The 20608-nt window shown below is 38.2% G+C and overlaps 1 long non-coding RNA gene and 1 other non-coding gene across 2 annotated transcripts; both read right to left on the reverse strand.

Moving 5' to 3' along the window:
• Positions 1–14377: 14377 nt before the first annotated feature.
• On the reverse strand, positions 14378–18394 carry LOC139196490 (uncharacterized). Its single transcript, XR_011581467.1, has 4 exons — positions 18059–18394; positions 17856–17962; positions 17581–17692; positions 14378–14596 (listed from the first exon to the last, which is right to left on the reverse strand). It is a non-coding gene; the product is annotated as an uncharacterized lncRNA (long non-coding RNA).
• On the reverse strand, positions 15002–15106 carry LOC114822989 (small nucleolar RNA R71). The gene has a single exon (XR_003771153.1). It is a non-coding gene; the product is annotated as a small nucleolar RNA R71 (small nucleolar RNA).
• Positions 18395–20608: the final 2214 nt, after the last annotated feature.

Genomic DNA, 20608 nt, shown 5'->3' on the forward strand with positions numbered 1-20608 from the left:
ACTTGGTAAGACATATGCATGGTGTTACTGAGGGCAAAGGCATAATGATTGTGGCAACCGATTACTTCACCAAATGGGTAAAAGCAGAGCCCATGATGATCACGACTCAGACAGACATATAGTGCTTTATATGGAGGAACATCATTTGCCGATTTGGAATCCCTCAGTCCAACATCACTGACAACGGCCCGCAATTCATGGGCAAAGATTTGGTGAAGTTTTTCCAAAAGTATGGCATCAAGCAGCACATGCCCATGTTGAGTTATCCTCAAGGCAATGGGCATGCTGAAGCATCCAACAAGATGATCCTCGACTGCCTTAAGAAATCCCTCATCGACAAGAAAGGAAAATGGGTAGACGAATTCCCCGGATGTCTATGGGAATATCGCACCACCAAAAGATGAGCAACCGGTGAGACTTTTTTCTCTATGGCATTTGGTTCGAAAGCAATCATTCCACCTAACATCATCGTGCCAAGCATCAGCACTCTACTGCCAAGCATTAAGTAGAACAGTAAGGAGATGGCAACAAGCTTAGATCTGGTAGAGAAGAAGCGCGAGCAGACCATCACTCGCATTGTAGCCTACCAGCAGCAACTCCTTTCTGTTGGAAGTATGCCCACAAAGCCACTTATTTGATGTAATTGCTTTTGGAATACTTATTGTGTTAAACTATTATATGTTTAATGAAGGGCAAATCTTATTGTTAATCACTATTTATTGTATTATGTGTTTAAGCAATAAGGGAATCCAAGGAATGTATTTAATCTAAGAGAGAAGTGATATAAGTAAGTTATATTAACAAGACCTTTCTCTTATGTTCATTCCTAAAACGTTCCTAGCCATAGGATTGCCAATTGGACATTGACAATCCGCTAAGGTTAGTATGTGTTATGTTAACTCAAGCGTGAGTATGACTAGTCTCAAGTCATTTAGTGTTGCACACTAAGACAAACATATAGGTGCTCAAGAGGTAATTGAGTACATTGAATAATGATAAAAAAGGAGTTCGAACATACATGTCATGTAAGAACTCGTAAGTTGCAATATGCAAAGTAGTCATTTGACCTGAGGCATCATAAATGTCTAATGGTTGGGTCCTTGATCCTTGATCATGTTAAAGGCATTCCATTGAGAGTGTCCACGACATTGTTGGGGTCAAGCAATCTAGTCATGTAGGCATACGAATGCACAACAAGGGATTTCTAACCTTCCATGGTGGAGGGAGAATACTCTGAGATATGATTCGGGAGTCTTTGGCCAAAACATATAACTTAGGAAGTTTCTTCCAAATCATATTCAAATGAATCATATAGAGAAGTATCACGTTGGATAGTAGACATGAAACAAACTATCACTCAAACAATGTGATTAATAGTACTGTATTAGAGAATGACCGTATTGCATTGTAATTGTAATTGGATAGGTTCTCCAACCACTTCTACTTAGCTTGGGTAGCCATGACATACTGCTAGGTGTCACTCATGGTTTGTGGAAGCCCTGAAGATTAGCAAACACTAATCTTCATCAAGGGGAGAGTTGAAATGTGGTTTCAATTCATAATCGATCGTTAAGAGTTACAATCGCCCACTGCCTCGCTAATTGGAACCTAATGGATCATACACCGAGTAAGGATGAAAGTGAAGAAATATAAATGAGATGGATAAACAATTGAATGGTTTATTAAGAATGGTCAAGATTAATTAATTAGTTAATTAATTATACGAAAGGTTCGTATTGGGCTTTCATTTTATTTCGGGTCTCGGGGGCCCAAAAGTGTTTTGGTCCACAAGGCCCATTATGTTTAAGTTGTATGACAACTAAAACAAAATGGGCAATTAGCCCAATAACAAAGTCAAGGCCGGCCATAAGGGTGAGTGGATGCAAACTTGGATTAATTGCAAGTTTGCCACTCACATGTGAGGTAGTATAAAGTCATCATTATAGCTTTTACTCACAAGGGTTTTCTTAAGCCAAAGAAGAGAAACTTTTTCTCTCTTTTTCTCTATAGAGGCCAGCCACTTAGGGAGACTTTTACAAGCATCAAAAATCTGTCTAAGTCATCCATCTTCTCTTCACACTACATCTTTGGTGTGGAGACTTAGAGACACTAAAGGGGGTGTATTCAATTGAGAATTTGAGAGATTTTAATGGATTTATAAATCCATGAATTTTTATGGAGTTTAATTGATTCAATTCCCTCGAAATCTCATAGGAAGAGGTGAGATTTTTGGATGCTTAAAATACACTACAAAATGTCTCCAATTCCCTCTAAATCCTCAACTTTTTCAAATTCATTAAAATCAATTTCTAATTGAATACACCTGGAATGTTATAAACTTCTTTAAAATCCTAATTGAATACACCCGGATTTCTAAGGATTTTAATAAACTATCTTAAAATTCTAATTGAATACACCTTGAATTCCAAAGAATCACTTAAAATCCTGATTGAATACCCCTAGATTCATTAAAAGAATTAAAATCCCTCAAAATCCCAATTGAATACACCCCCCTAAATCTTTGGTGTTCTTGGAGATCCTTTCCTCACATCCTCAAGGAGCAAAGGAGTATCAAAAGGAAGAAAAACAAAAGGAAGATCTAAGGAGCTAGGAGGTGACTTAAAGGCCCTCCACTTGGGTGAATCCCTTGTGTAAACAAGGATGAGCTTCACAATATCCTTTCTTCTCTTTAATGTTGTTAAAGAGTCTTGTGGTTCACCATTCACTAGGCTTTGAAAGTCATTGGTTTTATAATTGTGTTTGAATGCATGCCTACTTTAAAGTGTTATTAGTTTGCTTATGTGTTCAAATGTTCTCACATGTTCTTAGCTAGGACCAAATTTTTCCTTCACTCTCCAAGTACATTAAAAGGGCCAAGATCCTGCAGTTCCAACCTAGACATCTAGTCCTAAGAAAGGCCTACATCACTCCCCATAGAGAAGGCTCCAAAAAGATGGATCCCGTCTGGGAAGGTCCGTACAAGATTAGCAGAGTAAGTGGCAAGGGTAATACACCATCGCCACCATGAACGACAAAGAGATCGAGAAGCAATGGAACGCCTACAAGCAGAGGACTATCTAGTTGTTATGCAGTCTTTTACAAGCTAAGTTATTTGTTCGTTTCACTCGTTTTTCAATGAGGAATTCATAAGTAATTTACAACTTGGCTTAACTACATGTCTACAACAACTTATCTCTTCTGCATTTCAAAAGAAGACCGCGCCTTTCTTAGAGACTCATTGCAAGAATTGCACCACCCGAGGGACCAACCATGCTCTCCAGTGCGAGAGGGTAAACCAATTCCCCGACACCCACATGGGTCTGCTCTCCAAAGCGGGAGGATATACTCTACACTCCGAATATCCAAACATGGATGAGCCGGGCTGCCCTAGTATAACTATATACATGATGGCTAGGGCTGGGTTCGGTTCAAAACGGTTCGGTTTTTTACCAAAACCGAAACCGAACCGAAATTTCGGTTCGATCCATTTTTTTTTGGTTTTTTTTCGGTTCGGTTTTTTTCAGTTTCGGTTTTTTCCGGTTCGGTTTCAGTGTTTTTCGGTTTTTTTTTTTAATGATGTAAATGGAAGGAATAAATCTCCCAGTTCTCATATATCAATGGAGCCTGCTCCGCCCAACATCGTCTTCCATTACCTCTTCTACATCACAAATCTCTAATCCTTTAGTTAAGACTTTTCTAGCCTCTTCCCAATTTTTTCTTCTCCAAAAGTACAAATCATACAACTATTCCATCATAAACAAAATAAGAGACGCAAAAGAATTTAATTCCCTTTTTAAGACTACACAGAGGAAGAACCATATGAAAATCCCAATGGGTCTTTGCTAAAACTTTACAACAAACCGAAAAACTTGAACTCAGCAATTTTAGGTACTAACCTTTCACCTTCATGCATTTTCTCACTAACCAAACATATACATTTTCTCACCTCAAAATCCCGAATATATTCAAGTAATTCAACTACTTATGATCAAGCAGATCGAGTTCAAATTTTCAAAACTTAAGCAAATACAGAAACATATATTCTTCAAGTACATCACCAGGATTCAAAATTCTAAAAATTTAAAATTTACAAAATCATGAAATAATTCAACAAATTAAGATGCAGATCGAAAAAAAAAAAAAAAGCAAATAGGTTCGTCTAAATGTCATAATCGGACTCCAATATCGCATGCCCAGTGCCCACATTCAAATTCCTAGTCAAGTCCACAATAGATCTAGAAAATTCCGAAACATATTAAAAGAAAAATACAAACTTTTTCACCTTAAATTACATAAATTTCAAATGGGTAACCATAAAATCGCCATGATCATAAAATAAAAAACCCATGAACTGACAAATAAATAAAACCCACAACCTTTGCTGCAACGAAATCGCCATGATCATCGCAAGCTCTAACAGTTCCTCTTTTCGTCGGGTCTCGAAAGGGGCGAGGGAAAATCATGATTTGGAAGAAGGAATCCGTGAGGAGGACATGAGAAGACTAGAGAGAAAGTGATTTGGAGGAAGAGAGGAATGAGAGGGAGAGGGAGAGAGAGAGACTGAGGAAGCAGCGGACGAAAGAAGTGTTTGAGATCTGAAATGAAATGGGAGTGAGACGGCTAGGGTTTGTAAAGTTAAGAAATTTTATAAAGCATTAAACATAAGAAACCTATAAATATATTACTAGTACAATTACAACAACACAAAGCCTAAAGTTAAGTTGGCTAGCAGCACCTTACCCCAACCCGCAGGTCAGGGGTTCAAACCTTGACGCGGCCAACATGTTTTTATAGTATTTATATATGATTTTTTTTTTGGTTCGGTTCAGTCCGGTTCGGTTTCCGGACCTCAAAAACCGAAACCGAACCAACCAGATTCGGTTCGGTTCGGTTTGGCAGTTTCGGTTCGGTTTTTTTCGACCTCAGTTCGGTTTGGTTTTCAGTTTTTTTTGGTTTTCGGTTTTTTGAACCCACCCCTAATGATGGCTTACGCCGGGATTCCTAGAAATAGCCACAATGGTCTTTTTCAAGGCTTAGCTCACTGAAGGATTTTATGAAAGGTTAAACAAATTAGTGTGCATATACAAAGCTTTATCCACTTATGACATGCTACGTAGTCGATAAGCTTCACCACTGCCAAACGCAGAACAACCTACACCAAATCCTAAAGTGTTGTGGTACTTACTACGCAACTTACGGAATTGGAGAAAGACAAGGTTAGCAGCCAAGTGGTTACGCGGACTTGTTTGCTTCTGTAAGTACAGCATCCGGCTGCCAAGTCTATGGCTAACAACTTTACAATGGTCTACACTAACACCTATAGTTGCGTAGGCTACGTAGGCCTATCTGCTTATAGAAAAGAAGCACACTTACCGCTGGTCTATAAAGTCTAAAGGTTAGAGCATGAAAAAATGAAGCGAAGATGGAGAAAATCGAAGGGAGCTAGTTTAGTAAATTTTCTAGCAAAATTGATAAACACCTAGCAAAGACCGAAGAAGTTCAAACAAAGCAAAAAGCAACAAGGGAGAAAATCCTAAAGACTACCTAGAAGACTACTCTTCAATAGCTTGGGAACTCCATGACTACTCGGTCACCACACCTTCAGCAGTCGCGACATTCTCAATAGCGGTACCATCTGATGCTTCACCCCCGGTTACTTCAGCCTGGGCACCAGCATCTCCGACTACTTTACCAATAGAAGACTCAAAAGTAAAGGTGAGTAAGTTTTCCTAAGAAATAGAAAAGGTCTCGAAGTCTTTACCAAAAAGCTCAAAGTCAGACGGTCACCCAAAAAGATGATCTACATAACCCAGCTTGTAGAAGTTAGCTTGACTTTGAGTAAGTGAAGCCTCGAACCCAGCTTTCTCACCCTTCAACTGATCATTCTCCTCGAGCAAACAAGCACGAACTCGCTGTAGCTCTTCCACTTCTTTCTTCATATTGTCGTTGATCTTAAAAGCACCTTGGAGTTCCAACACTTGAGGCTTAAGCCTATCAACAACCTTCTTAAAGTGGATCATTTGGTTGCAAGCAGTGATCAGTTCTTCATCCTTTACATAACCAGTGGAGCAGAATTTAGAGATGGCACACTCAAGATCTTGAATCTGAGGTATGTAACACTCGATCTCTTTCTCTACACTTTCATACTTTACTTGGATCGCGTCAAGCCTAGTCTTCAAATCCATGATCTATTGGAGAGCGGCTTCAAGTTGCAGAAAAATGGGGCCAGAGATATTAGACCCCTTCAAAGCAGTAAGCTCATATTCCAATTTCTTGACTTTCTCAACAGAGGAGTAAGCTTCAGCTACCACAGTTCTTGCCATCTCCTTGGCAGCCTTGGTATCATCTTGATCAAGAAGCATAGACTCGATTGCCAAAATCACCATTTTCTGCATCATGGCTAGCAGAGCAGTCCTCCTATACTTGGTCGTATGCTTCGTAAAGGAACTTGGGCCAACAACCCCTTTGACGCCATCAACAAACTTGGCATATACATCTATGTCTTTAAGCAGATCTAGTTTCAAAAGGGCACAAATCTCAGTAATTTCCACAGAAACAGACATGGTGGATTTCTCACGACTGCCTGCACAAGCAATCTCCTTCTTCTCAGCAGACGAGTCGGTCTTAGCAGCAGAGGGAACAAGATTTTGCGCCACTTTAGCATGCAAGGGCACCTTGTCACACTTCATAGTAGCAAGCCTATCCAAAGGTGAAACTAGACTTAGCCCTAGACGGACACTTTGACATAAACTTTGGCACCGGAGGAACGGAGGAACTTCTATGATGGGTGATCCTATCAGCAATCGAACTAGTAGCCTTCGGAATGGCAAGCTCCATCGACATAGATCTAGCAACCTTCTCTTTCTCACTCTTAGAGGAAGTCAAGTCAATCACAAGCTTAGGAACAGCCGGTGAACGCTCGCGAGCAGCAGAATAAGTCTTCGGCTTCTTCTCAGCAGAAGTCTCTTGAGCAGGCAGGGATGACCTCTTTTTCCCACCTTCATTTTTAGCAGCCTCCACCATAGTGATAGGACGAGCCAATGTCTCAGCCTTGATTCATTTTATCTCTTCTCTCGTGGGTAGCCCACCTTTTTCCCTACGAAAAAGACTAAGCAACCAACACCACTTATGGTATTTGGAGCGGATACCTAGAGCAACATGCAATTTCTTCATGTCTGTAGAAGTCTTAGGAGTGGGGTCGAATTCAGAATCTACAAAAGCAACAGGAGACAATTAGAAAATTAAAGAGCAGCTTAGCACAAATACAAAACAGCCGAGAGATTAAGAAGCCTACTTACTGGATATGAAAACCATTGGAACACGTAGCTCGAGGGAAGAATCAGACTCCCATTCTCCACTTATCTCCAAAGTCTCCTTGGCCCAATCATGATGTCCCTTGCTCGAGTTATCAAAAAGCCTATGCGAGATCGCAGCTGCCTAACTCCCTCAATGTGACCTATGTCAAAGAACTACCAAAATTCGTTGACGGTTAGATCTAAGTTCATGAATTGGCTTAGATTGTGGAATCCCACCATCACACGGACCGCATTCGGAAAACATTGGGTGGGGGTACATCTAATGGAGCAGAGCACTTCTTGGAAGAAACGCGGCATATGTAAAGTAAACCCCAACACAAAATAGTAAGGGTGGAACTTGATAGCTGTCCGAGCCCCATCACATGGTTCACCGCTGCTACCATCCTTAACACGCTTCACACGCATTCCCGACGGAATGACATGCCAATATGCTTCGAGGAAGTCTCTAAACAAGTCATCGGAGCTAATCTTGTAGTGAGCATCCTTGAAGTAACCAACCTTGCTCAAAGACCCACCTTGACAATACAATGGCGGCACACCATCATCATTCTTGTGGCTTGAGGAAGACATGCTTGAAAAATTCTACAAAGATACAAGAGGGATTCGTTAGATGGCTGCACCAATAAAAAAAAAAGGAAGAGCAGCTCTCGGCACAAACAGGCCACAAGGCCCAAAAAAAAAAAAAAAAAGGAATGCGAGCTCTCGGCCCAAACTTCAAGCAGGCCAAACCCTTGGCCCTTAGTTTTTCCTCCTATACCAAGCTCGGGCCCAAGCCCAACCTAAAAAAAAAAAACAAAAACAAAAGAAGGGAATCAGCTTACTCAGCAAAGCAGGGAGCCAGCTTACTCTGGCTTCCTGTTTTCCTCTCGGCCCAAAGGCCTTGCGGCCTAATCCAATCAACAGGGGGCCGACGCCCCTATGCCGCTTTTCTCTTCACGGCCTAGGCACAAAAGCCCAGACCGCAATGCCCAGACGCCATCCCAAAGTCAACCCACGGCAGCCATTGTGCTGTGGCTTTTCAACAACTTTTTTCAAGCCTCCTCGACCCCCGTCGAGCCAAATTTCAAGCCCTAAGGCTACCAAAAAGTTTAGAAGACAAGGAAAATTAATTTTTTCTTACCTTAAAGCAACAAGAAGATGAAGCAAGCAATGAAAGACGATTGCTGGAGGAGGGGGAACGAAAATCCTCTAAGCTGGCTCTCTCTTGTAGGGTAGAATAAATCGCTCTCCAAAGTTGATTTAATAATCCACTTAAGGTGGACTTAAATAAGCTTTGAGAGGAATTTATTTCCCTTTCCTAGAAGGATCTAAGGGCACGTTTACTAATCCGTAATCAAATTGAGAGGAATTGAATTGAGAAAGATTTGGATTGAGGAGGAATTGGAATGAGGTGGAATCAAAATTAGATTCATCTTGAAGTTGTTTACCAAAATTGTTTGGAATTGGAGTAGAAATGACATTGATCTATATAAACTGCTTACTAATTCATATGAATCAGAATAAAATCTAATGTAATTACTAAAGTACCCTTGTTTAACTAATATATTTTATATGCTAATTATTTTTAGTAAAACTTTTACTCTTCCATTTTTTTTAATTTTTAGAGAGAATAATTTTTTTATTTTTTAGTAAAACTTTTAGCACAAATTTAATATGAAAGAATATTTTTTATTTGCTTCTACATGTTAGAGAAGAGTCTTAATCACCCTAAACTTTATTAAAAATATCAACATAAAGTAAACTAAATAAAATTTACGTCCTTGCCTCTCTCTCCCTCTCCCCAATCCTTCTTAGCAGCTGTGTTGACCAAAACCCTCAAATATCTCACCCACACCATCATCTCCAACACCCACCACCACCACCGTCTCTCCTCCTCCCCCTCCTCCCCCATCCTCTTCTCTCTCACCCTCCACTGCCTCAACTCACATCCACAAGATTCTCCTCATCGCCAACCATGTTCTGCTCCCCCTCTTACAATGCGAAGTAGATCAGCACAACCCGCAAGGACTACAAATCCATTCTTTGCCAACGGCAACCCATTCCACCAACTCAGTCTTCGAAGCCCATCCTGGCACAAAATCATCCAGAACCGTAATTGAGCTAGTGAACGTGCAAGGGAGTCGGCTGACTGAGCATAGAGAGTCACGTATATGAAGGGGAGGTAGAAGATACGAGGGTAGTTTGGGTATAAAAGTTGGAGTCCTAGAAGAGCCTTCTTCCCGAAATCCAAATACCACCTCCATCTAGGGGATCTGATTCCAGGAGATTTACGGATCCAATTCCTTATTTTAAGTGGACCCCATCTTGTTTTTTATTCCGGAAATGTAGTAAACGACTTGAATGCCTGGAAAAGAATGCAATTCCGTTTTTTTCCATCCCGTTCCGATTTCGTAAACATGCCATAATTTCCTATTAAAGAGGGAATCTACATCAAAATAGGAAACAATCCTATGTTTCCCAAAGCAAGAAGATCTCTACACCTGCTGCCCTTTCCTGCGAGCAGCCCAACAACTGTAGGGGCATTTGTGGAGCAAAAAATAATCGAGAAAAATATGAAGGCGACACGTGAATTCTAGGGTGAAAAGGATAAATTACCCTCAAGGAACACCGAAACTCCTACGTGCGAGCGGTGGACAATTATCCCTCAATCAAGTCAAAAGTGCCCAAAATAGGTATTTATTTATAACCTATTTCATTCATCCTCATCAAATCTTCTCCACAAGGGAACCCTCAAATCATTCCTTTTTATTATATTAATTGATTTATTATTCAATTAATTTGCTAATTAAACACAAATCATGAATTTTACCCACAAAACCATCCAAGTGGCTGATCCATCTCCACCCAAAGGGGCCGACCATACCCCTATATAAACACTCATTCTCTCCAAAACTCAATTTCAATTCTCTTGCTAAATTCTCTAACACTTTTTCCTCAAAATTCTAACTTTGACATCATAAGTTCTTCGGCCAAACCCCCCCCTCATTCATCATGGGCGCATGACGCTCTTGGCTTTAACCTAAGGTGTTATTTGTTTTGTATATGCAATTTTGTCAAAAAGCAAGGAGGAAAAAATTTGCATCCACACATGCCATCATGCAAGGACTCAATTTTTTTTCACCTCTGTTTTGTTTATTTTTAGTTATGCACTACAAATGTAAAGTAAAGTAAATTAATAAATCCACGTCGGCGAATGACAGCTTCCACCCATCTTCATAGTAGTAACCCAGCAGCTTCTTTGTATCTCTCTCTCCTTTTCCTTTCCTCATACAACACGTACCCACAACGCCAAATCCATATAATCAACAATCAAAAGAAACCCAAAACATCCCAATACCAGAAAACCTTAGTAGGAGGATATCAAAACCAAAAGAAAATGCAACAGCCAACAGGGTTTTGATTAGCTTAGCTATATAGCTCTACACATTATCCCTCTCTCTCTCATCGATCTTTGTGTTTCTTTTTCTTTGCACCAATTTGTTCAATGGTGAAATCACAATCTTCGCGAAATACTGATCATCCTGAGAAGGCGTTGACGAAGTCAGACTTGGCCGCTGTACAGCAGCTGATGCAGCTTAGTGATGAAGATAACACCAATAGCAGAAGCAGCGGCCACAACAAGAACAAGAAATTTCAGCAGGATGGTGATGAGGTGGTTAATCAAATCGAAGTGATCACTTGGCAAAAGATTGAAGAGATTTTTGGGAAAGAAGATATCGATCGGCCTAAGAAGTGGACGTACCGGTCTCTTGCTGATATTTATTTGACCACGAAACTAGTGAATGCAAGATCATATGGGAAGAAGGTGAGGGCTACTTTCTAAAATTAAATAATAGGAAAAACCCAAACGCACAGGCGGACCAGGATTTTAGCTAGTAAGCATAATATCTTAGTTGTTTAGTAATTAGTTGAGTAGATTAAGTTTCTGTTAATTTCTTTTTGTAGAGGTAGAGGTTGGGTTTTTTCCTTCCATAACAAAGACAATAATTTCTCTATATATAAATAGTGTTTTTCTTCACCATTTTTTGCTTTTTAAACATTTATTAGTTAATCCTAATTTGTTCTTAGTTAATTAGTTATTACAATATTAATCAGTGCCATTCTGGTCATACCTACGAGTAAGATGTTGCTAGAATCCCAACTGATAAAGGTTATCGATCAAAATTTAGTAATGCATGGTTGCATTTCTTGTAACATAACTTGATAAAATAATTTTGCTTTTGTAAATATTGCATGTGGTCTATTGATCCTCGATCGACTTTCTTCATAAATTGATATGGTCATACAGTAGATGAGCGTAAATTGTAAGTTGTATACAGTAGATGAGCATAAATTGTAATTTATTTATGCTTCTTCTAGATCTTAGATAGCAGCAGATGTGTAATATCGAATTAAGGAACAGTACAATGAGGAGTTGTTTGTGTATGACAAAAATAAGAATCAGATAACTAGCATAAGACTGATTTGTATACCTAATAAGGATTGAACGAAGATGATTTCCAGACACAAGAAGTGAATCGTAATGAACATAATACTCTTTCAATACATGAAGAAAACTCAGTGCAAGCCCAGAGAGAGGTCAAGCAATCTGCACAAAGTGGTACAGTTGAAAATGACCTTCTTTTGTGTTCTTAATCATGAAATCTTACTCCGAAGAGGACTTTTTAGACCATTTCCAAGACATTTTGCAAGGAATATTAGTAACCAAGAATCGATCCCACCAATCCTGATTTGGCCTTATATCTGATCAATCACAAGTTTCACAACTCCTGAATTGAAAAAAGAGGAATCGAGAACGATGAAGGGATGTGGTAGGAGAGAAGATAGAGAATAAAAATGATTATACACTCCTCTTTGCTTTCACTTCTTTCACTCTTCTTCATTGCTCCTTTCTCCTACATATTTTTTCTCTATTTTTACAACAAAGAAAAATGCTAATCCCAGGACAACGCTAGAGTGAAAAACTAAGAAAAAACCTTATGTCCTCTCTTCCCTCTTTTCCTCTATCAAATTCTCGTATCTTCTAACTATATTCATCTGTTCGTTGTTTTGCTCTGTCAAAGTGAGCCTTCATTGTTGTGGTCTCACTTTTCCTCTGTCAAAGAGTTCTTTGCGTTTCTATTTTGTTCGTCGAGAAAAAGAGAGAGCTTGTGTTCTCTCATCTTTCCTCAAAGAAACCCTAATGTGGTTAAGGTTATAAACTTGCCTTTATACCTCTTTCTAAGTGAGTGCCAAACTTGTAATAAGTCCACCATCACACTCCCTCTCTAAGGCTCGGTTTTGGTAGTTATATTTTGGTTAATTCCCATTTTGTTTTAGTTGTCATACAACTTAATTAAACTCAATGGGTCTTGTGGACCAAAACCTATTTGGGCCCCGAAACTAACTTAAAGCCCGATACAAACTTTTCATAAGATTAATTAACATATAAATTAATCCTTGTCATATAAATTTAAACTATTTAATTGTCCTTTGATGAGTAGATTTTATATTATATATTTTACCCTAATCTTAGTACATTATGGTTAATATTTTGGAAGAATTTTGATGTTTTGAATTGTATTTTCAATATAGGACTTTTGACTTCCTCTGGAGCAAAACAGGATCAAATTGATGAATTTTGGAGTAATTCCAGTTGGATAACGTTCGTGAGTCACTTAGCTTGATCGTTTCAAAATCTGGAATTTTTCCACCAAGCGGTTATTTTCTGGCTATAAAATAAATGAGCGATGCGCAGTGCTGGAAAATGACATTTTTGGGCTTAAATTGCGTTTTTGGAGCCCAAGATGACATCGGATGGGTTCGTGGCCTTCTAGAGAAGTGTTCAGAATATTCCAAACATTAAATCCAGCTATATTGGGCCAGTTTTGGAGCAGCTTATGGGTCGAAAACATGGCTGTTCAGATTTTAGACAAATTTTACCATTTAATTTAGGGTTATGTTTCCTATTTTATTGGATTATTAAATTTAGTTTCCTAGGGGGAATAAAGGACCTGTTTTTAGGGTTTGTGTGGGGGCTTAGCAGATATATTGCTTGGCCGTCTACCATATTTCACTACGCTTTATTTTATGCAACTTTGGAGACAGAGAGAATTGCTAGGGTTTTGGAGATTTTCTACTTGAAGGTGTTTTCAATCCTTGTCTTAATAATATTTTCTAGGATTTCAATTATGAATATGCATAACTAATTTCTTTTGCTAGGGCGAAGCCTTGAGCCTTAGCATGAATATGTGATTTTTATTTAATTGCTTATGATTGATTGCATGCATACTTTGAATTGTTAATCACCGGGATAAAAACTATCTAATTGTCTTAATGCTTGATCACCATTAGGATCTTTAGAAAAGTAATTTGATGCAATTTTGGTCGGAAGGTTTCCTGGAATTGATGATGGCTTCTTGTCATTAATAATTGTAATTTCCCTTAGGATGAATACCACGTCTTAAGGGTTGCATGGTTTTTCAAAGTCTTTTCATAAAGGATAATGAGTCTTTCATGTTCCGATTTGATCCGAACGTCCGGACGGGTTGCATGTTAGATATACGTTCTATGTTGAAGGTTCCAAGTAGAATATGAATTAGGAAAATTTAACCTTCAAAGTGGCATGTGTAGATCATAAGTAATTGGTAAAAGTTCATAGGATTGCAAGGTGATGGTGGAACCCTAGTGCTTTCTTAATTTGATTTCTCTCAAAACTTATTTCTTTTTCCCCCAGTTTTAATATTGCAAATTGTCTTATCTTTAATAGTTAATTTCGTTTTTAATTTAAGTAGGTTATAAAATCAATCATCTCAATTTCTACTTTACAATAATTAATTGGAATTTGGTTAGTTTAGAATTATTTAATAATCCCTGTGGAGAACGACCTTGCGAGATCTGCTTATACTACAACAACCTTGTGATTCTTGCAAGTATAATAGGAGTTTTTAGCTCGTTCACATGAGTAGTAAAATCCCTATCATGAAAATGGCGCCATTGCCAGGAATTATTTAAAATAATTCCTACTAATCAGATTTTCAATTAGTTATTGCTGTTTATATATATATATAAAGAAAAAAAAATTATTTAATTTTCGTTTTTATTTTATTTTTCACAGATTACAGCAATACAGTGCAGATTACAAAGATAATCTGTGCATGGTCAGCACCCGTTCAACAGTACAGAAACTGCTTCCTTTTGATCCATAACTCGAGCAGACTTTAAGGAGACGCAGGGAGAAAAATTTGCAGTGGGTTCCTTCTCTGCAGGGGACTTTTTTGCAGTCTTCAATTTCTGGGAATCTGCACAGTAAAGGAAAAATGGCATTCATTATTCCAGAGGCAGGTCAGCCTTTGGGTGATTCTTTAACAGCTCATACCACTAATATACCAAGTTGCATTACTTATCCAGCAGTGAAGGAAGGGTCTACATTTGAAATAAAGCAGCACGTGTTGAATATTCTACCTACATTTCATGGGTTATCAACTGACGATCCAAACATGCATATTGCAGAATTTTTAATGGGTTGGAAAAATATTTTGGTGAGGGGATTTTCAGCCGAATCTATTAAGCTCCATTTGTTTCCTTACACTCTAAAAGATCAAGCAAGGAGATGGCTCCTCACACTCCCATCTGGAAGCATTAGTACTTGGGCCCAACTCAGTGAAAATATTTTAAACAAGTATTATCCGGCTTCTAAGACTCTTGATATGAGAACTCATATTTTATCTTTTGCCGAAAAACCTAATGAAGAGTTTCATGAGGCATGGAAGCGGTTCAAGAAGTTGATTAGAAAATGTCCACATTCGAGTATTAACACTACGGATCAAATGCATATATTTTTCAGAGGGTTAAATATGACTACAAAAACTCTTGTCAATGCTTCATGCGGAGGTTCGTACAAAGATAAAACTGCACAAGAGGCTTGTTTGTTATTTGAAAAAATGGCAACAGATACACAACAATAGGCAGTTGAGCAGCCACAATCTAGATCCGTTTTTGAGATGTCTAACGGTTCTCCATATATTACAGCACAAATTGAAAAAATGGAGAAAAGGCTTGATGCAAAATTTGACATGTTATTACAAAGAATCCCAGGTTCACATGTTGTTGTACAACAGCCTTTACAAGCTGCCTGCAGCGTTTCCAGCATGACAAATCATGATTTTTTGAGCTGTCCATCTAAAAATGCTTATTCGAAGTTTACAGCAGAGCAGGCTAATTCATTTAACAATTTCCAGCGTCCCAGATATGACCCGTATTCAAATTTTTACGACCCAGGTTGGAAAGATCATTCTAATTTAAAGTGGGACAAAGATCAGCACTCTAGGCCTCAATTTCAACAGCAGGTACAGCAACCTGCTGCACCTAAGGCTTCTTGGGAGATAGCAATTGAAAAATTAGCTAATACTATCAGTCAAGAAATCCAAAATCTGCACGCATCAATGAAAAATATGGAAAAACAAATTGAGCAGATTGCGTTGCAAGTTTCAGAAAGAGCACCGAGTACATTTCCTAGTCAAACAGTACCTAATCCAAGAGGACGAGAAGAATGCAATGCTATACGGACTTTACAGTCTGGCAAAAATTATGACAACATACATGAAAATTCTGCTGGAAATTCACAGGCAGCAGAACTGCCCCAAACTAAATCTGATACTTTTGCAGATTCTGGGTAGCCCCAAGACAGATCTAAAAATACTGCAAAGCTACCACAAAAACTGCAAAGCGTGTTTATGAGCCACCTATGCCTTATCCCGAAAGGTTGAAGCCTAAAGTTAAAGATCAACAGTTAACAAATTTTATGAAGACTTTGTCTAAAGTTCAGATTAATCTACCGTTAATTGATGCAATCAAGAACATTTCATATTATGCCAAGTTTTTTAAGGACGTTTGCACAAAGAAAAAGAAGCTCATTGATTTTGAAAAAGTGATTCTGACAGAACAGTGCAGTGCGGTCTTATTGCATAAATTGCCTCCAAAGAAAAAAGATCCAAGGAGTTTTACTATCTCTTGCACCATTGGAAATTGTGATTTTAATAATGCTTTAATTGATTTAGGTGCTAGTGTAAACTTAATGCCTTATTCTGTTTTTAAACGTTTAGGTGAAGGAGAGCTGAAGTCGACCTCCAACATTATTCAATTGGCTGACCATTCAATTACCTATCCTAGAGGAGTCATTGAAGATGTTATTGTGAAGGTTGACAATTTATATTTACTGGCTGATTTTATGGTGTTGGACATGGATGAGGATTTGACAACACCCATCATTTTGGCCCGCCCATTCTTGGCAACAGCCTGAACTCTTATTGATGTGGAAGTCGGAACATTAACATTCCGAGTTGAAGATCAAACGGTTGTTTTCAAGTTGTTCGAAGCAAGCATACATTCAGGTGACAAACAAGAATGCATGCATGTTGATGTATTAAATGGTTTACCTCATGCCAATTTTGTGACCAGATCATCTATTGGCAAGCTGCCCATAAAGACTCAAAATGTGATTTGCCACCAGATTGACCAAAACATTTGAATGTCAAGGGCAATAAAAAATTGCAAAGCAGTCCAAGTTGTGCAAAAATACAGCCTGGTAAAAAAGTGTGGTTGTTAAGTTCCTATTTCAAATCATCTCCAGGGAAACAAGAGTCTCGATGGAAAGGTCCTTTTCTAGTTACTAACGTTTTTCAGAATGGTAATGTGGACATCACGGCTGAGGGTAAAGATTTCCCATTTAAGGTTACCAAACATCAACTTAAACGATGCATAGGGAAATTTGGTGCAAGCGAGTTTTTGACTATGAGGGAACCAGTGATCTAGCCAACGGACTTCTACAACATCTAGCTACAGACTTAAAATAAAGCGCTTGTTTGAAGGCAACCCAATTTTTCTAAACTCTTTCCTTATTTTATTTTTCATTTGATTTTTTTATTATTAGTTAAATTTCTAGATGCATTTACATACCTAAGTTTAAATAAATAAATAAAATACAAATTATAAAATAAAAAAAATAAAAACGTGAAAAATCCTAAAATATTTTGCTTTCTTTATTTACGCAGTTGATTTTAGCTCCGTTTTTAATATTTGCATATATTGGTTAATTGCAGGTTGCATGCATGGAAACCAAGGGAAAATAGAGACAACTTATCTGATACTGGAGTCATGCACCCAGCAGCAAGTTTGCATTAACATCAACCACATCTACACTATGCTAAAATTTAAAGCAATTAATATGAGCTCATTTAGCGATGCAAGTTTGGGGGTGGGAAATTGCAAGGATATGAAATTTTACCTCCCAGATGCTCCGATCTGGGCTCTTGGAAGCTTGTGCCGTTTTTGTCCATTGAAGCTGATGTTTGTCCATCCACTTTCCTTCCCACGGATCTATTAGTGATCCACCTTTACTGCACAAAGCACACCAACATGAGACCATGTAGAGCCATAAAACATCATCTTTACAAAACAGGACCTAAATACAACCTCGGCTCAGTTTTAGCTTCGTTGTGCATCACTTACAACACCCGATATTGTGAAAATCATAATTTCTACAGGGATGAGTGCTTATACCTTCCAAATCGATAGAGCATGGCCTTTATGATGCGTCCTGCCTTTCCTCCAATGGATCTCCAGTTTGAGCATTCTTTCTCTCGGATCTGTCATGGATCCGAGTGTTTCTGCACAAAGACCACACCATTATAATTACATGCAACGGTAATGCAGCCACTGTTTCACATATTGGGGTTCATCACTGACAGTGAACAAGATTTTACCTTTGAAATACCCGGATCTGCACAATATTCGTTGTTTTCTCCTTTCCTTTGCCATGTTCAGCTTCTAGTTCATAGAGGAATTAGACATGCATGTTTCGCTCCACCATGGATGGGGTCGAGAGACACGAGGTATGTATGTTGTTTGGCTTTTTGTATGAAGAGGGGTGCCAAACTGAGGAGACAACGGGAGGTCTGAAATGATGAGATGGCTGCGAGGATTGAGAAAAATGAGAAAGAATGAAAGCTAATTTTCATTTTAAAAAGATATGGGGTCTGAGAGCAAAAAAGAGAGTGGGTTAAGGAAAATGGGAGACTTATTTCTGATATGGATGTACGTTTGGGTTTTTAGTGAGAGAGGGCTGGAGTTTGTTGAAACGAAAAACAAAATTAAAAGTGAGAGAAATGGGTGCATCTGAGCCTTTCTTTTAGAATCCTAAGGAATTCATCATATGGATGCATGACATGTGGCCTGTCATGTCTGTTGGGATAGGGACATTTTCAAAATGGGAGACAGAGAGTCGTTTGGTGGCTCAGGGATCGAGGCTAGTGAAAAGGGAATCCTATGCGTGTTCAATAATAGGTAGGTTTTTTTTTTAAATGACACATGCAGCTGCTACACCGCTTTCTATACCAGCTGTTGCACAAGTTGACATAAGTGTTGCACTATCCGTGGTGGTCCGCGCGTCTTCACACAGCCCCAGGTCCTAAGTTCGAATCCAGGTGTTTCTTTTCCTTCTTTTCTGTTTGTTCTATTATTTGTTTATTTTAATTTCTTTGTTTCTTCTCTGTTTTCCTTTTTCTTTTAGTTTATTTAGTCTAGGCTTTTGTTTTGTCTTTTCCAGTTTTACTTTTTGTTTTTTTTAGTTTCCATTTATTTTCCACACCTTGACGACAAAGTGTGACATAAGTTTGGGGGTGGGAAAGTAAAATTTTAGGATTTTAATTTTTGATTTTTGTGTCAGTTTAAAATTTTTCATTCTTTTTAAGTTAATATCCATAGATTATTTTAAACGTTAGAACAAAGGGACCTGATGAAGATTAATCCCATAGTAGAGTCTTTTCTATTTATCATTGCTTAGACACTAATTCATGAATTATACTTTGAACTTTGCACATCACACCAACATGGTTTGTGGGGAGTGAGATTGAAACACTTACTTTTAGTCTAAGTTTATTTTTAATTTTTATTTTAAGTAAAGTCAGTTATTATTGTGAATAAAGTAATAGTTGTCTCACCCGAGGTTTTGCCTAGTACTGGGCCAGTCCTGCCTAATCAGCAGTGATTCTCGCGTCAAACGGTAGAGTTTTGGCATGGGGCAGAGTGGTTAGTTGGTTTCGTAGCCTTTTTAACTCGAGTTAATAAGTCCTTAGGGGTGTTCTACACCTAGTGCCCTAAAGCCCTAGTGGTTTGGTAGTCATTGACCTAAAGCTCGCTACATGGGTTGGATCGAAAGCTTAAGTGAACTGACATTGCACGACCACTATTGTTACTGAAAAAAAAAAGTTATAAATGAGAAAAAAAAAAGAAAAAAATTGAAAAAGCAAAAGAAAAATAGTTATATTTAAAGTTATTATGTGTGAAATAAAGTAGGACGAGAGGTAAGAGTTTTAGTCGAGTCTCCTTAACTATGTTGGTTCACTTTACACCAAAGGAAGTTTGTGAATTCTTTTCTAATTGATTCTAAATGGTTTAGACTCTGTGGTGGGATTGGTTGGAACTTTTAAAAAGATGTTCTAGTTTTTAAAATTTGCTATGGATTGAAACTTTGAAGGAGAAAATTTTTGTTAGTTAATTTTAGCTAGTTGTTTAGTTTGTTAGTTTTTATTTTTGTTTTCTAGTTTTTTTTTTCTTGAGGACAAGCAAAAAGATAAGTTTGGGGGTATTTTGATGAGCAGATTTTATATTATATATTTTACCCTAATCTTAGTACATTTTGGTTAATATTTTGGAAGAATTTTGATGCTTTGAATTGTATTTTCAATATAGCACTTTTGATTTCCTTTGGAGCAAAACTGGATAAAGTGGACGAATTTTGGAGTAATTCTAGTCGGAGAACGTTCGTGAGTCACTTAGCTTGATTGTATCAAAATCTGGGATTTTTCCACCAAGTGGTTATTTTCTGGTGATAAAATAAATGAGCGATGCGCAGTGCTGAAAAATGACGCTTTCGGGCTTAAATTGCGTTTTTTTAGCCCAAGATCACCTCGAATGGGTTCGTGGCCTTATGGAGAAGTGTTCAAAATATTCCAAACATTAAATCCAGCTATATTGGGCCAGTTTTGGAGCAGCTTATGGATCCAAAACGTGGCTGTTCAGATTTTAGACAAATTTTACCATTTAATTTAGGGTTATGTTTCCTATTTTATTGGATTATTAATTTTAGTTTCCTAGGGGGAATAAAGGACCTGTTTTTAAGGTTTGTGTGGGGGCTTAGCAGATATATTGCTTGGCCGTCTACCATATTTCACTACGCTTTATTTATTGCAACTTTGGAGACAGAGAGAATTGCTAGGGTTTTGGAGATTTTCTACTTGAAGGTGTTTTCAATC

This window comes from Malus domestica, chromosome 01, assembly GCF_042453785.1.
Source record: "Malus domestica chromosome 01, GDT2T_hap1".
Taxonomy (NCBI): domain Eukaryota; kingdom Viridiplantae; phylum Streptophyta; class Magnoliopsida; order Rosales; family Rosaceae; genus Malus; species Malus domestica.